Genomic DNA, 14,216 nt, shown 5'->3' on the forward strand with positions numbered 1-14,216 from the left:
CGTTTCAGGCGTGTGGTCCATACTTTCACTTGTGTGGGACACTTTCACTTGTGTGGTGAATTAGCCATACTCTACTTGTGTGGTGTCTTATCCATACAGTCATTACTGTGGTGAACTATCCATACTTTCACAGTGTGTGGTGAACTATCCATACTTACCAGTGTGTGGTGAACTATCCATACTTTCACAGTGTGTGGTGAACTATCCATACTTTCACTTGTGTGGTGAACTAGCCATACTTTTACTTAGTGTGGTGAACTATCCATACTTTCACTACTACGGTGAACTATCCACTTTCACTGTGTGTGGCGAACTATCCATACTTTCACAGTGTGTTGTGAACTATCCATACTTTCACAGTGTGTGGTGAACTATCCATACTTTCACAGTCTGTGGTGAACTATCCATACTTTCACAGTGTGTGGTGAACTAGCCATACTTTCTCTTGTGTGGTGAATTACCCATACTTTGTGCTTAGATTTCCCCCACACTTCTCCCTGTGTGGTGGATTTTACCTTTTTGTTTTAAGTATAGATCCATCCCTTTTTTTTGCCCAAAGGTACTTGATTCAGAATGGAACAGAAGTCTGATTGCATTCAAAATTTACAAAAATATCTCTTAGAAAAAACCTCCCTTGCAGATAATCAGGGCAGTCGATTGTCTTCTTGGGAAACAGTTTTACTAGTCAGGGAGCATTCTGATTAAAAACTGTTCAAAGAAACTTACAACAAATTTGGCGCAATACGTCAAAAGTGTTCTTCAAAATTTCAAACTGTTTCTTTATTTTGGCAAATTGAATCAAATCTTCCCTTGTGGGTGATCATGGCAGTATCATTGTCTTCTTGGGAAACAGTTTTACTAGTCAGGGAGCACTCTGATTAAAACTGTTCAAAGAAATCAAACCTTAAAAATGAACCTACAAAATTCAAACTCGTTCTTAGTTTTTTTTTTTGCCAGGTTAAATTATCCAGACTGACAGCCCTTTCTGAATCATTTGTCTTCGGATTTTACATTAAATTAAAGTGTTATTAATTTAAATGCCAGAGTTGCTCCTACAACAAATGAGACCATGGAAAAGACCTATGTTTTAAATAAATAATGACTTTTCTTGCAAGCAAAGTCATTAACTTTATTTCAAAAAATTAACAAAAGAATTCAGAAATATCAGTATCTTGCAGAGGTATGGATATTTCTATCAAAAAGAATTGTAACTTTCATAATTTGTTTTCTTCTTTTTAGTTTAGTTTTATTGTCGTAAATTTTGTACTCTGAAAGATATTGGGAATGTCTCTCAGAGTTTAAGGTTAACCCATACAATAAATGATGAGTAGTTTTTGGTATGTTCCCCTCATGATTTTTCAAAATTGTTCACACAAAAGTTTAAAACGTCATACATTAAAACGTAAGAGATCATGAGACAGTGAAAACAGATTTTGTATTTAAACAAATTATGACTTTCCGTGCGAGCAAAGTCATTTAATTCATTTCAGAAATTCAAAATGTGGACTCATTGTGTAGGAGCAGCTCATTCTGATGAGTGATGCATGTTAGGGCCTCATCAAAACCCAATGAAAAAAACTCGCAGAGTTGTGCAAACACCTGTGCCTGTTGGTGGACCCCCTCGGCTGTCTGGACCAAGTGGTGGTCATGCTGGCCCTGTGCAATGGAAGGTATGTTCTCTGTTCACTGAAATTCAATTAGATGCACCACTAGTGTTCTCTTCACTGGTGTAATGCCCTTCAAAATTGACGAGCTAGAGCGAGCATTTTCGGAAGCAAACAAACACTAGGGAAGGAGCTGGAAGCGAGTCGTTGGTCCCTAAAACGTTCTGGTCGATCTCTCAAGACGTCGGGATGAGGGCCCCTTATCATTTAGCCTTTTGTTGGTCACGTCATTTCTTTTGTTCTCTAGTAAACAGGTTTGTGCTGGGGTTCATTGAGAACATCAAAGGTGCCTTGAGATGTCTTCGTTTGAGCCAATGGAATCTGGACCCGGTAGACGATGTGGGACTTCTATCCAGTTGATGGTATGATGGTCGGAAAAACATGTTCTGCTTTGGTCGTGCCTCTCAGCAACTTCTCATTCACTGTAAGCAAAAACTCAATTTATTGCCGATTGATACCAAGGATGACATTGGATTAGTATATGTTTGGAATTGTTTAGTATTTTGTAGAAGTCAAAGGTCATGTCTATGTCAAGGGTACTTAAGAACCTGGTCATGGTCAAGGGTAAACCCTGGAAGGAGATCACTTAATTTCTTTAACAAAGGTAACTTGGAAGGATATCTCATACATTTAAAACAAAAATTCCCATTTTGAAAAAAACCCCAAGAAAGACCAAACTGTGCGGCAGTTTAGTCCTTTAAAAAAGAGCTAAAAAATGTCTGTTTTATCCACTAGATCCACAAAATTAATTTCGGCAATTAAAAAAAAAAATATATTTCTTTAATTACCGTCTCTAAAAACTCTTGTCAAAAAAATTTCAGTCTTCAGCAAAGATTAGGAATGTTTTTTCTTAAAAAGGTAACAAATATTCTTCCTATCTAGAAACAATAAAAAGAACCAAAGTTACAACTTATTGGTGCCTTTTACCCGCCCCAACCTAAAAATGGTAAACATTTTTGCAAAATCTATAGTTGTTAAAAGTCCAATGCAAGCACCACTTTCATTTTGTACAACAGAAATATGATTGTAAATCTCAACAGTCTCCTCTCTTTTGTCAAAGGTCATAACCTGGTATTTTGTGAAAGGTCAAACCCTGGTCTTTTTTCACAGGTCAAACCCTTGCCTGGTCTGTCCCTTGCGTTATGAATTAGCCACACTTACCCCTTTGTGTTGTGAACCTCACTTGCCTTTCAGCAGTGAATCACCAACACTTAGCCTAACTTTAAAAATGGTGACTTCCCTACTTCCCCTGCGTGGTGAAAAACTTGCCCTTCTCCTGCAGTGAAACACCCACACTTTGCCTACCCTTTAAAGGGTGAATCGCCAACACTTGCCGTTGTTTGGTGAGGCAGAAACCTTTAATAATATCCTTAAGTGGTCACCCCTGCTTCACCGTTGTGGGAACCCTCTTGCCCTCAAGTGGTGAATTAACCACACTTACCCCTGCGTGGTGAACAATGCTCACTTGTAGCGAGTCACCTACACTTAGCCTATCCTTAAATGGTGAAACGTTCACACTTGCCGTTGTTTGGTGAATCACCCACCTTAATATCCTTACGTGGGCACCCGCACTTTTTTCTAGTGGGAACTCTCACTTGACCTTGTGTTACCCACACTTATTCATGTGTGTTGAACAATCCTCACTTGCCCATCTGCAGTAATCACACTTAGCCTATCTTTAAATGGTTGCGAATGACCCACTTCCCCTTGTTGCGAATGACCCACTTCCCCTTGTTGCGACTGATCAACTTCCCCTTGTGATAAATGACCCACTTACCTTTGTGTTTAATAACCCACTTGCCCATGTGGTGAATGACGTACTTCTCCTTCATGGTGAATGACCCGATACCCCTTGTGGTGAATGACCCACTTCCCCTTGTGGTGAATGACCCACTTCCCCTTGTGGCGAATGACCCACTTCCCCTTGTGGCGAAAGCCCCTTTTCCCCTTGTGGCGATTGACCCTCTTCCCCTTGTGGCGAATGACCAACTTCCCCTTGTGGCGATTGACCCGCTTCTCCTTGTGGTGAATGACCCACTTCCCTTGTGGTGCACAACGTTTTCCCCTTGTGGCAAACGACTGTCTTCTCCTTGTGTTGGATGACCCACTTCCCCTTGTGGCGAATGACCCACTTCCACTTGTGGTGAATGACCCTCTTCCCCTTGTGGCGAAAGCCCCTTTTCCCTTTGTGGCGATTGACCCTCTTCCCCTTGTGGCGAATGACCCACTTCCCCTTGTGGCGAATGTCCCACTTCCCCTTGTGGCGATTGACCCGCTTCTCCTTGTGGTGAATGACCCACTTCCCTTGTGGCGCACAACGTCTTCCCCTTGTGGCAAACGACTGTCTTCCCCATGTGTTGGATGACCCACTTCCCCTTGTGGCGAATGACCCACTTCCCCTTGTGGTGAATGACCCACTTCCCCTTGTGGCGAATGACCCACTTCCCCTTGAGGCGAATGTCCCTCTTCCCCTTGTGGCGAAAGCCCCTTTTCCCCTTGTGGCGATTGACCCTCTTCCCCTTGTGGTGAGTGACCCACTTCCCCTTGTGGCGGATGTCCCACTTCCCCTTGTGGCGATTGACCCGCTTCTACTTGTGGTGAATGACGCACTTCCCTTGTGGCGCACAACGTCTTCCCCTTGTGTTGAATGACCCACTTCCCCTTGTGGCGAATGACCCACTTCCCCTTGTGGTGAATGACCCACTTCCCCTTTTGGCGAATGACCCTTTTCCCCTGTGTGGCGAATGACCCACTTCTCCTTTTGGCGAATGTCCCATTTCCCCTTGTGGCGAATGACCCACTTCTCCTTGTGGCAAACGACCCACTTCTCCTTGTGGTGAATGACCCACTTCCCCTTGTGGCGATTAACCCTCTTCCCCTTGTGGTGAATGACACACTTCCCCTTGTTGGGAATGACCCACTTCCCCTTGTGGTGAATGACCCACTTCCTTGTGGCGAATGACCCACTTCTTTTTGTGGCAAACGACCCACTTCTCCTTGTGGCGAACGACCAAATTCTCTTTGTGGTGAATGACCCATTTCCCCTTGTGGCGATTGACCCTCTGCTCTTCCCTTTGTGGCGAATGACCCTCTGCTCTTCCCCTTGTGGCGAATGACCCACTTTCCCCTTGTGGTGAATGACCCTGCACTTCCCCTTGTTGTGAATGACCCTGCACTTCCCCTTGTGGCGAATGACCAACTTCCCCTTGTGGCGAATGACCAACTTCCCCTTGTAGCGAATGACCAACTTCCCCTTGAGGCGAATGTCCCTCTTCCCCTTGTGGCGAAAGCCCCTTTTCCCCTTGTGGCGATTGACCCTCTTCCCCTTGTGGCGAATGACCCACTGCCCCTTGTGGCGGATGTCCCACTTCCCCTTGTGGCGATTGACCCGCTTCTACTTGTGTTGAATGACGCACTTCCCTTGTGGCGCACAACGTCTTCCCCTTGTGTTGAATGACCCACTTCCCCTTGTGGCGAATGACCCACTTCCCCTTGTGGTGAATGACCCACTTCCCCTTTTGGCGAATGACCCTCTTCCCCTTGTGGCGAACGACTCACTTCTCCTTGTGGCGAACGACCCACTTCTCCTTGTTGTGAATGACCCACTTCCCCTTGTGGCGATTGACCCTCTGGTCTTCCCCTTGTGGCGAATAAAATAATAATAATAATAATAATAAGACTTGTAATGCGCACATATCCACCCTGCTGGGTGTTCAAGGCGCAGACCCTCTGCTCTTCCCCTTGTGGCGAACGACCCACTTTCCCCCTTGTGGTGAATGACCCTGCACTTCCCCTTGTTGTGAATAACCCTGCACTTCCCCTTGTGGCGAATGACCAACTTCCCCTTGTGGCGAATGACCAACTTCCCCTTGTAGCGAATGACCCACTTCCCCTTTTGGCGAATGACCCTCTTCCCCTTGTGGCGATTGACCCTCTTCCCCTTGTGGCGAATGACCCTCTTCCCCTTGTGGCGATTGACCCTCTTCCCCTTGTGGCAAACGACCCAATTTCCCTTGTGGCGGTTGACCCTCTTCCCCGTGTGGCGAATGACTCACTTATCCTTGTGGTGAATGACCCACTTCCCCTTGAAGCGAGGACCCATTTAAAATGAAATCCTACTAATTTTGTCCAAAAAAGGTGTAATATTTGAAAACTGCATGGTCTAGGTCAATCAAATAGACTGAAAGGAACTCAAGCACATCTAAAATGTTGTCAATCTGTCCTACATTTTATTAGCTAATAATATGAGTCAAATTCAGCAACTCTTTTGTCATAGTTTTAGCGGCAAATGAAACTCCCGTCTTGTAAACAAACTCTTAATTAGTGACATTTTGAAAATTCACCCAAAACCAGGGGTGTGTCGTTTGACAGATATTCGAACCACTTTGAATCCCTCATTTTATTAGCTAATAATTTGAGGTTCAATCTTAAAGTGTTTTATGTAAATACTTGTTGAAGCGCAAACCAAGTAAAGGAATTCTGGCATTCAAAATTTAAACTACTTTGTATCCCTCACTTTATAAGTTAATAATTTGAGGTTAAATCTTAAAGCGTTTCATACAAATGATTAGTTGAAGTGCACAAATTGTTCAAACGTAAACCAAGTGACAAAATCCAGGCATCAACAATTTTTAACCACTTTGTTTTCCTCATTTTATTTGCTAATAATTTGAGGTTAAATCTAAAAGCGTTTGTATATAAATGTTTAGTTGAGACGCCAAAATTGTTCAAGCGCAAACGAAGTGACAAAATTCTGGCATTACAATGTCTTAGTTTGTGTTTTTACCTAGTCCGCAGTTCCGAGTAAAATCAAGTACTTTTAGAAGCAGTAGAGTTTCTTCTTTGGTCAGTCTTAACTAACATCTACTACTTATAATGGTCACATGCAGTTTCAGGTTTAAAATATTAGATCTTATGTTAATCCAATGTCATCTTTGTTATTTATTGGCGATGAAGTTAAAGAGGTCACTATTCACCTAATTAAAACCAGATTTCAATCTCATGTGATCTCTGCCGTTAACCCTCAAAGGTTTTTGACGACTTGTTTCTATGCACTTTGTTTTTGTTTACTTTGTTTTTAATCAAAGTCATTCAAAATTATGTGCTCTTGTAGTCGTTCTGTTACTCGACTGCATTTGCACGTCCAAATTGCAGCCCCATGAAAAGCAAGGGGGAAATTATGGCCATTGCAGACACATGTTTCTCCGATCAGCATACGATCATCTGAAAAGACGTCTTCATCACCTATTGGGTTAGGATCCCATTGGAACAAGCGTCGACATCTCTCGGCACCACCAGTACTGCTTGGTTGCGAAACAACATTAGGTGAAGTCCTAAGCACTCTTGAGGGCATCAGTTCATTTAAGCAAGCAACAACTACCTTCTGCTCCAGACTGCGTCTAAAACATTGCGCAAAATTGCGTCTAGCTCGTTACATTTTGTAAGACATTACAACAATGGAAGTAGACCACTAGGGGTACAACTAATTGAACTTCACTGAACAGAAAACATATTGGACATTGTACTTGGCCAAGCAGACTACCACGAGTTCCAGGTAGCCGAGGGGGTCCACCGACAGGCACAGGTGTTTGCACAGCTCTGCTTTTTTTTTTGGTCAAAATTTTCAATAAAAAAAATGAAATGTACCCTCTCTCTGCAAGTTGTGTCTAATTTGTGTCAAACCTACCCCCACCCCTATTATATTTCATATATTGAAAGTCCATCCCATCCCGGTGGAACCCACCCCCACCCTGTAGGGAGACCTTGAGTCAATCTCTACAGGGTGGGGGTGGGTTCCACCGGGATAAGATGAACCTTCAGACTGCCATGTCTGCCCACAATGCAATTGGGTGTGTATACGCAATTTTAGCAAGTTATTTTGCGCATCAGAACTAGTAAAACATAATACACACCCAATTTATGTTGCCTTGAGGGCAAACATGGCGGCCAAGTAGTCAAGACCACAGAAATAATGACACATTTATCCCTAAATAGCATCGGCTTTTATTCACTGACTGACAAATACAATAAAATACAATTATAAATCAAGGTTTAAAGTAATCAATATGTTGTCTTACTTGTTACTTTAAGTATGAGGCATTGGACACCTTTTGTAATTAATTGTCCTAGACCAGTATTCTCACTTGGTGTATCCCATCATGCATAAAGTATAACATCTGTGAAAATTTGGACTAAATTGGTCATCACAGTTGCAAGAAATTAAAGAAAGAAGAAATCACACCAGTTGCACGAATTTGTGTGTTTTCAAGTACATAATAAAAGGCTTCAGGCCTGAAGCATATTGTTATTTCTCAAAAAGCGTTACTTCAGAGTGAGCCGTTTTTTTTACTTTGCTTATACATGGTACTATCAACAGCTTTCCATTGCTTGTTATTAATACCAGGTAAATTTTTACGCTAACAATTAGTTTGAGTATTACCAACAAAAACATTAACTTATTGCATCTTTTTAACCAAGTTCTACACCAAGTTCTAAAGAAGACACTAAAATGTTGGTTAAATACTGAACAGTTGCTTGATGTTGACAAATAAATTGTCGAATTAATTATTTTAAAACAATGTACATTGAGGGAAGTACAATGTAAACGCAAAGCACGACACAACAGCAAGTATTGAACCCTTGCACGCGCGTGACACGCGGCGACTGATCCGCGCTCACCATGTTGGTGGGCAAGTTAGGTTTACGTGTATTAATGCCTTCTGGCCTAAAACGCGCACTTTCACTGCATAACGCACGCCATAATATATATAAAAACGTACAGTGAAATTGCCCACCAGTATGGCGCATTCAAGATTTTCTTGAAAATTACAGAATTGTCTTTTCATGGTTAGAATCATCTTATTGTTTGCATCAAAGTCACATTGGTAGTTCCAAGGCTTCAACAGCTACTTTAGTCCCCTTGTGGATCAGATCACGTCACAGAAGAACCCCTTTTATTAATCAGGGTACGTTGACAACCTGTATTGAACAAAAATGAAAATTCAATCAATACTTTGGCCCATCAGTAATGCAGTTGAAAATTACAAAAAAAACCAAAAACGTTGTGTCAGGTCTGGCGAATGGTCCCTGAATTAAGTGTACATGTATGTGGATGGGGGGTGTGGAGAGTCCCATCTTAATTATAGTTACAACCATCTTCATATCAGTTGTCTTTCTCATTATGGGATGATAACAGCGAACATGAGCTCACATGAGCTCGATCAGAACCCTTGCAGCCCCCCCTCCTTAAATGAGATCAAAAATATACACAAACTATTGGTTTAAAACTTTAGTCTCTCCTAACTTATATCTTTGCCGAAGGGTGCCCACCCCCAAGCTCCCCCATGGAAATGTTTGATTTCCCCGACTCCCTTATAACAAATCTGATCAACTTATCTTGGCGATGTACGAAGATGACTAAGCTGTCTTGCAATGTACTTTGTGCATTGTGTGATCCCTCTGGGCTGTCAGCATAAGGTACACGCCTGAAGAGGGAAAACATGATACAATTTTATTAGCACAATTTTAAATAAACATATCTATCTGCTGTTGTTTTCTTTGGACCAAGAGTGTCTGATTTGTAAGTCATTTTTTCTTCAATATTTGACCCTAATTTTATAAATTGCTGGACTTACCCCTTGTGATTTTTTCAAATTTTTGACCAAATTTTGATATAAATGCTGGACTTACCCTTTGTGATTTTTCCAATTGTGGAGCCAATTTTTGACCCAATTTTGATAAAATGCTGGACTAACCCATTGTGGGTTTTTTCCCTCAAATTTTTGACCCAATTTTGATTTAAATGCTGGACTTACCCCTTGTGATTTTTCAAATTTTGAACCCAAATTTGAAAAAATACTGGACTTACACATTGTTGTTTTCTTCTATTTTGGAACCTAGTTTGACAAAAATACTGAACTTACCCCTTGTGATTTTTTTTCAAATTTCGGACCCAATTTTGATAAACTGCTGGACTTACCCCTTGTGATTTTTCAAATTTTTGACAACATTTTAAAAAAAATTGCTGGACTTACCCAATGTGATTTTTCTAATTTTGGACTCCATTTTGATAAAAATACTAGACTTACATATTGTGGCTTTCTATTTTGGACCCTAATTGATAAAAAATACTGGACTTACCCCTTCTGATTTTTAAAATTTTTGACCCAACTTTGATAAAACTGCTGGACTTACCCCTTGTGATTTTTCCATTTTTGGACCCCATTTTGATAAAAATACTGGACTTACATATTGTGGCTTTCTATTTTGGACCCTAATTGATAAAAATACTGGACCTACCCCTTGTGATTTTTCAAATTTTCGACCCAACTTGATAAAACTGCTGGACTTACACATTGTGGTTTTCTATTTTGGACGCTAATTTGATATAAAATACTGGATAATACTGGACTTACCCAGTGTGATTTTTCCAATTTTTGACCCAATTTTGATAAAACTGCTGGACTTCCCCCTTGTGATTTTTTTCAAACTTCCGACCTAATTTTGATAAACATGCTGGACTTACCCCTTGTGGTTTTCTTCTATTTTGGACCCAAATTCAATAAAAATGTTAAACATACCCCTTGTGATAAATTCAATTTTGGACCCAAATGGGTAAAGAATGCTGGACTTACCCTGTGTGATTATTTCAAATTTTGACCGTAATTTGATGCTGTACCTAGGCCCTTTAAGCCTATTCACAATCGCAGCTGCACTTGTTCATTACTGCTGACAACGCAAAGTCTATCTCCCGTGACCTTTAGACAATACCAGCGGGTGTTGTCAAAAGGTCACGAAAGATAGACAAATTGCATTGTCAGCAGTAACGGACATGCGCAGCTGCAATTCCGGATAGGCCTATTCCTTGTGATTTTTTTTTCAATTTTGGACCCTAAATAAAATTGATTGAATTACCCACTTGTGATTTTTTCGGGATTCTTGTATACATTACGGTCTATGAATGTCGTAAGCCTCCATTCTCCAATCCCGCCCCCCCCCCCAAAAAAAAAAAAAAAAAAAAGAAATTGTAAGTTGCCCCAGTTGTCTTATTTGGAAAAGTTTCTGTTTGGCGCCACCACTTTTTCATTCGATATGAAAAAATTTGGAAAATTATCCAATAATATAGTATGTTATTTACCTCAATGAGATATACCTTTTTGTAAAAATTAGTGAAAAGTGTTGGTGCCATACTGAAAGCTATCCTCTTATTTTCTTGCATTTTTAAATTATAAACAGTTCCCACATTCTCCCTAAGGCCTAAGCTTCCACTTCAATACTTCCATATTCTTGCTCACATAGAGCAGGGAAAAGTTTCCGTATGGCGCCACCACTTTTTCACTCGATATGAAATAATATAGTATCTAATTTACCTCAATGAGATATCCCTTTTTGTAAAAATGAGTGAAAAAGTGGTGGCGCCATACGGAAAGTTATCCTAGAGCAGTGCAACAAACCAAACACACACTCTAAGACATACCACCCCCACGATGTGGCCACCAAAACAAAAATTCACAAATTTTCTGTCATAACGCCATGGTCTTAAAAAATATCACACTGTCAGTGTCACAGCTAGCTCGTCAGGCTCGTGCGTGTATTTCGAATTCACCGCCAAGCCGGACTTTCAGAATTAATTGGACAGAAGTTACGCTTCATTTGCACTGTTTCGAAAGCCCATGAAGTCTTCTAGTGTTGCTATAACTACTATTCAACTCACCTTTACCATTTTGCCGTCTTTTGTCCGCTAAAATTACCATAAAATGCAGAAACCGGCAGAGCAAACATGAAGTCTTGGGAGGTCAGCCATTTTGTTTGTCATGTGGGCATGCGCGTGTACACACAGCACTGAGGTAATGTGCACGTCAACACTTTTACTAGGGAAAATATTTTGTTGTGTACGAAGCAAAATAAATAAAGAAAAATTTATTGGCGAGACTGTTTGACTTTTTGCTTTTGAATAACTAATTTGAATAAGCTCTCCGAGTGTATTGAAGACTTTGGAAAGATGGTTAGGGAACAAAGAACTTTGAGTTTCGGTCGGGCCTTATAAGAACACCCCTCTTAAAGAGTGGAAGATACAAGTCTTTCCTTCTCAGCTAAGGTCAGAGGTTAGGATAAATCAGTAATGCTATACTATGTGAAGGGTTGCTTAGTACAGTAGCAGGGGTTACTTTGGACAGGGAGTAGGGGCGTGTACTTGCACATTTGAACTTGTGGGGTCGGAAAACAACTAAAAGATGGAGCCACATAACCAATATGAACAATGGACCCACTACATTAAACTAACACGGTTTGAAGATTATGATAGTAGAAAGCTTCCCTTGAAATTTTACTTACTGAGGTGTTGTAGTTTTTGAGAAATGAGTAAAAGTAATAATTTGCGTCTCAGTTTTAGCATGTAAAAACGTATTAACCAGTTATGCTATGGTTTTGGTATAATATCATAACTGGTTAAGGGGATTACACATGCTAAAATCATTTTGGTCTCATGAGACCAACATGATTTTGTGACTTGTTTTACTCATTTCTCAAAAACTACACAACCTTAGTTAGTAATATTTGAAGGGAAGGGCTTTCCACTATCATTATCTTCAAACCCTGTAAGTCTAATGTAAATATGTGGACATTTTGAATACCCAAATCCTTTAAACAATGCTGGACCATACAAACACTGCCTTTGGGTCTGCCTGTCTGTTCGGGCATTTATAACTAATAGTTTGATACTCAAAAAGCTCGCAGTTACACCAAAAACATTCTTAGGGCCACAAACTTTCTGTGATCAAAGAAACTTTGAGTAATAACATAAGGTATTTCAAATATTATCGTCAATCCAAATAATCCATTCTTGTTTTCCAAATTTGTTGATTATAGTATGATTATAGGGTCTCTTTCTAGAAAAAACTTTTTCCTCTTTGAAATTTGGTTAAGGTATTATACAGGAATGGTAGAGCTGACAAAATAGTCACAGTCAATGTGCATGTATGATAATTGGGTTGTGATCAACCGGTTCCATACACATGAACTTTGACAAATCGGTGGAACCTACGTTGTGTGAGCAGGAGAAAATAGTGAAACACCATACATAATATTCAGCATGAAACACCTTGTCCTTCATGTTGGTTGTAACAACCGAATTCGGTATTTTTGTAGGTTTTCAGACAACTTTGTTTCAAAGGAAAATTTTTACAGATTTTTTTTGTAACTCCATAACTCCATAATCAGTAAGCTTTTAGACTAACAATGGTGATTTCTATCCTTACCGGTCATGTCTTATACTTCTAATGTTGCAATCTATTACTAACACACTTTCAGAAACCAACCGGGCCTGCTTTACAACCAAACAAAAACACTTTCAGCAAGCTTGCAACCACGAAAGAAAAAAAATAAACACGAACAAACAGATGTTTTTATCCCAACCGGTACCTCGTTTATTTCTTCATAAATTTGCAATAAACTCCCCCAGGCATCTACTGCCTAAAATTAAATAAAAATAATTCCACTAAAAAAAAATACGTGGCTGAAAATTCTATGACGCTATTAATAGTAGTAATATTACATTTCAGTCCTAAACAAATTGTGTTTTGACATCAGCCAAAACTCCTCCCCAAACCCAAGTCCTAGCTACGTACAATGGATGTACTTTAAACCAGTCATTATTTCCATGCGTAAACAATACAGGCTTTAGAATGCAGCCTCTTTTAACAAATCACTATATTTCTGCGGACAAACAAAACAAACCTTACAAAAAAAAAAATAAATAAAAAAAAAACACTTTGCTGAAGTGCTTTTACATTACTACTGACCCAGTACTAGTACGCCCTTAAAGCTGACCACCTTGCTAGTTATATTATACAAAGTACCAGGCTACCAGCCAATGTAATACAATTTGGCTGGTAACTCCATGAAGGAGGAGAGCGCCCCCAACGCATCTAAGTGGCCATTGTAGACCTTTCTCCTATTGTTCATAAAGAACTCATGTACATAGTATTAACGCAAGTCTTACTGGATTGTATTCCAACCATGCAGTTTCAAATCCTACTTGGCGGTGTACATGGTGTTACGGCAAACCTTGTTAGATTGTATCTCCAACATGCAAAGTTTCAAATTCTACTCATGTACATGGTGTTACGGCAAACCTTGTTAGATTGTATCTCCAACATGCAAAGTTTCAAATCCTACTCATGTACATGGTGTTACGGCAAACCTTGTTAGATTGTATCTCCACCATGCAAAGTTTCAAATTCTACTCATGTACATGGTGTTACGGCAAACCTTGTTAGATTGTATCTCCAACATGCAAAGTTTCAAATTCTACTCATGTTTGTGTTTACCGCAAACCTTACAAGGTTGTATCTCCGCCATGCACAGTTTCAAATCCTATTCGTTTACATGGCGTTACCGCAAACCTTACTAGATTGTATCTCCACCATGCAAAGTTTCAAATCCTACTCATGTGCATGGCGTTACTGCAAACCTTACTAGATTGTACTCCTATTTTTATTCCCTGTGTTGCGTGGCTTTGGTTTTGCTTTAGTTTGGCTAGTGTTGACTCGCTGA

This window comes from Asterias rubens, chromosome 20 (genome assembly GCF_902459465.1).
Source record: "Asterias rubens chromosome 20, eAstRub1.3, whole genome shotgun sequence".
NCBI classification, from domain to species: domain Eukaryota; kingdom Metazoa; phylum Echinodermata; class Asteroidea; order Forcipulatida; family Asteriidae; genus Asterias; species Asterias rubens.